At 43.1% G+C, this 5,835-nt stretch overlaps 1 pseudogene; it reads right to left on the bottom strand.

Moving 5' to 3' along the window:
• Positions 1–4,242: 4,242 nt before the first annotated feature.
• LOC132221999 (cytochrome b-c1 complex subunit 10-like) lies at positions 4,243–4,593 on the bottom strand (annotated as a pseudogene).
• Between the last annotated feature and the right edge of the window lie 1,242 nt (positions 4,594–5,835).

Raw genomic sequence — 5,835 nt, 5'->3', positions numbered from 1 at the left:
CTATATCCAGCAGATGTGGTAAAAATGAGCATCCCTGTATTGTTCCTGTTCTTAGGGGAAATGATTTTAGTGTTTGCCCATTGAGTATGATGTTGGCTGTAGGTTTGTCATATAGGGCTTTTATTAGGTTGAGGTATGATCCCTCTATTCCCACTTTGCTGAGAGTTTTTATCAAGAAAGGGTGTTGGATTTTGTCAAATGCTTTTTCTGCATCAATTGATATGATTATGTGATTTTTGTCTCTCAATTTTTTTATGTGATGTATCACGTTTATTGATTTGTGGATATTGTACCAGCCTTGCTCTTGGTTATGGTGTATGATCTTTCTAATGTAATGCTGGATCCAGTTAGCTAGAATTTTGTTGAGCATTTCAGCATCTTTGTTCATCAGGGATATTGGCCTGTAATTCTCTTTCTTTGTAGTGACTTTATCTGGTTTTGGAATTAGGGTAATGCTGGCTTCATAGAAAGAGCTTGGAAGTGTTCCTTCCTCTTGAATTTTTTTGGAATAGTCTGAGGAGGATAGATTTTAGTTCTTCTCTGCATGTTTGGTAAAACTCCTCTGTGAAGCTGTTGGGACCAGGGCTTTTGTTTGCTAGAAGATTTTAAATTACTGCTTCAATTTCTTTGCTAGTTATCAGCCTATTCAGTTTTTTTTTTTATTCTTCCTGATTGAGTTTTGGAAGATTCTATTTTTCTAGGTATATGTCGATTTTGTCTAGGTTGTCCAGTTTGTTGGAATAGAGTTGTTCATAATATTTTTTTACAATCCTTTGTATGTCTGTGGAGTCGGTTGTTACTTCACCTCTTTCATTTCTGATTTTTTTTATTTGGGTCCTCTCTCTTTGTTTCTTGGTGAGCCAGGCTAGAGGTTCATCAATCTTGTTTGTCCTTTCAATGAACCAGCTCTTGGTTTTATTGACCTTTTGTATTGTTTTTTGTTTGTGTGTGTGTGTGTGTGTGTTGCTGTTGTTGTTGTTGTTGTTGTTGGTCTCTATGTTGTTTATTTTTGCTCTGGTCTTTAGTATTTCCTTCCTTCTGCTCACTCTGGGTTTTTCTTGTTGCTCTCTTTCTAACTCTTTAAGTTGTAGGGTTAGATAATTTATTAGCAGTTTTTCTTGCTTTTTGAGGTAGGCCTGTAGAGTACTGCCTTCACTGTGTCACATAGATTTTGGATTGTTGTGTTTTCATCATCATTGGTTTCCAGAATTCTTTTTATTTTTTCTTTGATCTCTTTGGTAACCCAATCATTTTTTAATAGCGTGCTATTTAACCTCCAAGTGTTTGATTTTTTAATTGTTTTTATTGTAGTTGATTTCTAATTTTATGCCATTGTGAAGATGCATGATATTATTTCTATCTTCTTGAATTTGAAGAGACTTAGCTTGTGTCCTAATGTGTGGTCTATTTTTGAGAATGTCCCATGTACACTCAAGAAGAATGTATATTTCATTGCTTTCAGGTGAAATGTTCTGAAGATGTCAATTAGTTCCATCTGATCTATTGAGTCATTTAGTATTGCTGTTTCTTTGCTGATTTTTTGTCTAGAAAATTTATCCAGTGATGTCAATGGGGTATTAAAGTCCCCTACTATGATTGTATTGCTGTCACTCTCTCCCTTGATATCTTCCAAAAAATTTTTTTATGTATTTGGGTGCTCCTGTATTGGGTGCATATATGTTTACCAGAGTTAAATCCTCTATTTTTATCGATCCCTTTAGTATTATAAAGTGGCCTTCCTTATCTCTTGTTATGGCCTTCACTCTAATGTCTATTTTGTCAGGTATAAGTATTACTACCCCAGGTTTTTTTTCATTATTGTTTGCCTGAAAAAAATTTCCCATGCCTTCACTTTCAGTCTGTGTGAGTCCTTTGTTCTAAGGTGCGTCTCTTGTAGACAGCCTATATATGTGTCATGTTTTCTTATCCATTCAGTCACTCTATGTCTTTTGATTGGAGCATTTGATCCATTTACATTTAAGTTCTTATTGATAGGTACTTGTTTATTGCCTGTGTTCCTTCTTCCCTTTCTATTTCTTCTTTTTACACCAGTCCCTTTAGCATTTCTTGCATTGCTGGCTTGGTGGTAATAAACTCCCTTAGCCTTTTTTTTGTCTGCGAAGGTCCTGATTTCACCTTCAATTGATAGCCTGTCTGGATAGAGTATTCTTGGATTCAGTCCCTTGCTTTGCATCACTTTGTAAACTTCATTCCATTCCCTTCTGGCCTGATGTGTTTCTGTTGAGAAATCATCTGATAGTCTAATGGGACAAAGATTCCTTGTAGGTAAATTTCTATCTCTCTCTTACAGCCCTTAAGATTCTTTCTTTGTCATTAACATTTGCCATTGTAATTACAATGTGTCTTGGTGTGGGTCTTTTGAAGTTCCTCTTGTTTGGGACTCTGTGCTTGTGTGACTGTTTTCTTCCCCAAGTCAGGGAAGTTTTCTGTCATTGTTTCTTTAAATAGGTTTTCTATTCCTTGTTCCTCTTTTTGACCTTCTGGCACCCCTATTATATGTATGTTACTTGTTTCAAGTTGTCCCAAAGTTCCCTTAAACTTTCCTCCTGCTTTTAAATTTTTTTTTTCTAATTGCTGTTCAGATTGGATGTTTTACTACTCTGTCTTCTGACTCGCTGATTTGGTCCTCTGCTTCTTCTAGTCTATTGTTGAAACCTTCCATTGTGGTTTTTATTGCAGCTATATCATTCTTCGTATCCTCTTGAATCTTACATATGTTGATTTTCTTATCCAACAAGTTTAGGAACTTCATGACCCTTACTCTGAATTCTTTCTCTGACATAGTGCTTGCCTCCATTTCATTAGTTCCTTTTCTTTCCTTGGGGGAGGGGGGTTGTTTCTTTGTCTCCCCATTTTTGTTGACTTTTTCTGGCCCTGGGCATCCTGCTTGGGGTTTGAGAGGTTAAAGACCCTATCAGGCCAATGGTCTGGAAACCATTAGCCCAGAGTCTTGGTCTGCTTTGCGTCTCACATCTTTATTGTCTCTGCTCTGAGTTGCACCCCTTCTCCCATGGATCTGATCTCTCAGTTGTCCCCTTCAGATGCTCGGGGTGGTGGGTGCACATGCACAGTTCCTCTTGTGTGTGACTCCTTGCGAGGACCCAGAGCCCTCTAGCATGCAATTTGCTGTGTGGGCCTGGCACCCATGGCCAGGTGGTGCCCTAGGTCCCTCTGGCAGTGTACTTGCAGCAGGGACCTGTGGCCCATGGCTGAGAATACCAGATTGCTCTGGGTCACCCTGGCAGAGCTCTCTTGTGGCCCAGAGTGGGGCATATGCTGGGTTGCTCTGGGTAGCCCTGGCAGGACTGTGTTATTCCTAGTCACCCCAGCAGCAAGTCCCTGGGCTTGGGTTGGAGCGGGTACACATTGCTCTGGGTCATATAGTCCTTGCTTTCCTGTGGCCCCGAGTGAGGCATGCTGGGTTGCTCCAGTTTTCCCCTCCCTAGTGTGAAGTGGGGGCAGGTTGCTCTGGGTCACACAGTCTGTGCTGCCCTGTGGCCCAGAGTGGGAGCATGTACTTATTTGCTCTGGGTCACCCCTTCCCAAGGCCCTGGGTGAGGCAGACATGGGTTGCTCTGGGTCGCACAGTCTGTGCTGTTCTGTGGCCTGGAGTGCACTGGGCTGCTCCAGGTCACCTCAGAAGCAGGCCCCAGGGCTCAGTGGCTCCAGGTCAGACTGACCACATGATTCTGGGGCCTGGAACGGGGCAAGACACAGAGATCCCCCTGGCTTGCACTCACTGAGAGGTCCTGGAGCTGGATCCTGGGATGCTGGGTCCCAGTGGACTATGGCAAGAGCGCACTGCAGATGCCTGGGACCCTGACGGGAGAAACTGCGCCACTCACTTCCAGGGCATGGTGGTGGTTCCACGTGGGTTATGGCTGGCAAGCAGTGTTCTCTAGGCATCCTCTGCACTTCCTTATTAAAAATTGTCTCCTTAGCCATGACTAATTTCTTAATTCTGGTTGGATGTTGTCTGATTTAGTCCCTTTTCAGGCCTGGCCCCAGGAGGAGGTGTGTGACATTTCTGCCTATTAGGCCACCATTTTGGGGGGGAAAAGCTCTCTCAGCTTTAATTTTTCCATTATTAAAATAGTAAACACAACTTCCCACCAGAAATATTGTACAGATAAAGAGAGAAGAATGTTTGTGGAAAATGTTGCACACTATTTGACACTTACTAAATCTTTTTTTTTGGGGGGGGGGGGCGGGGGTGGCTTCAGAGCATGGTTTAATGCATTCATACATCAAAGTTATTTTCAGAAACATGGAAAGTCCTAAGTCACACTGTGGATTTCCTCGCGATCCATGCTGAAGGCTGGGGCTGTTCCAGATGCAGCAAGTGCTGAGATGGAACCTGTTGGCACCACCAGTCACCAGAGGGGTCTGAGGAGGGTCAGTTTAATTAGTCTTCCTTCTTAAACTTGCCATTGATGTAGGGCACCCAGTCCAGAATCAGCCTCCAGTCAGTGGCCCACACTAGCCCCATGGTGCAGTGGCGCCCCACATGCCCAGCATGGGAATCCAGTTCTTGGCCAGTTGGACATAGCAGGGGCCCAAGAACTTGCTCATTGTCTCATTGAGGTCTGAAGTTCAGGGTGACCCAGGTTCCTCCTGGCCAGGACGCACAGCCTAGACCCGCAGAGATGCCCCAGCCTGGGTCGACAGGGCACGCGACATCCGGATTCCTGGGCCGCTGCGCACACAGACCCACTAGTAAAACTTTTAAGAGCTTCACTTTCCTTCTCTTGCTGTGTTAGCTGGATGCTCATGTCCTTAACTGCTGGAGGGAAGGCCTGGACTGTCAGCAAGGCGGGAGTCTGCCCTGAAGGCAAGTGGACTTTTTCAAAATGTTTAAACTCCACTGCCTCTTGCCTGGTATAACTAGAAAGGGCACTGCACCCCACCTCCCAAAGAACTTGGAACCAGAAGCAAAAGAAATAGCATAGGCAAGGGAGGCAGGGACACTGAGACAGTCACAAGGTTAAGAAGCTGTTATTGCAGTCTCTCCATCACCTGGCTTTCAGTGTGAATTACGTATACTCATGCTTGGTTTAAAGTAGCATCTCTGTTACATTCAAATGGGTCTACATAGCTTTAAAGTATAAATGTGCTTATATAAGTCCCTGGGACACAGTGATTATTGGTTCTTAAAATGTATAAGATCATATTAGTTTATCTTGCTAGAAAAGACCAAGGATGCTATGGAGGTCAAAGTAACTATTTACTTTTACAATAAAGCTCATAGAAAATGAGGTTAAAATAGGGTTGGATTTATGGGTATGATAGACCATCCTGCTATTATAAATCGATGTCAGGTTAGAAGTCTGATTGGTCTGGATGAGCCCTAATTAAAAAGAATTGTCTCCCTAGCTGGTTTGGCTCAGTGGATAGAGCATCGGCCTGCAGAATAAAGTGTCCTGGGTTCAATTCTGGTCAAGGACACATGCCTGGTTGTGGACTCTGTCCCCAGTAGGGGACATGCTGGAGGCAGCCAATCATTGATTCTCTCTCATCATTGATGTTTTTATCTCTCCCTCTCCCTTCCTCTCTGAAATCAATAAAAAATATATATTTTTAAAAAAGAATTGTCTAAATGGCCAGTCAAGACTCAGGAAGAATTTGGAACTACACGGAGCTAACAGGAGTTTTGAGGAGAATAGAATGCCCTAGACAGGAAGGGAATGATCAGACTCAGTCCTGGCTTGGCCACTAACATGCTATGCAACCTGAGTATGGCCCTCAGCTCCTCATAGACCCAGTGATCTGCAAGCTGTAAGTAGGGGATTCTGAGTTTCACTCCTTTCTGAGCGC

The sequence above is a fragment of the Myotis daubentonii genome, chromosome 19, assembly GCF_963259705.1.
Source record: "Myotis daubentonii chromosome 19, mMyoDau2.1, whole genome shotgun sequence".
Lineage (NCBI taxonomy): Eukaryota > Metazoa > Chordata > Mammalia > Chiroptera > Vespertilionidae > Myotis > Myotis daubentonii.
Note: the sequence above shows the minus strand (reverse complement) of the source record. Positions and strands in the feature narration are given on the sequence as shown.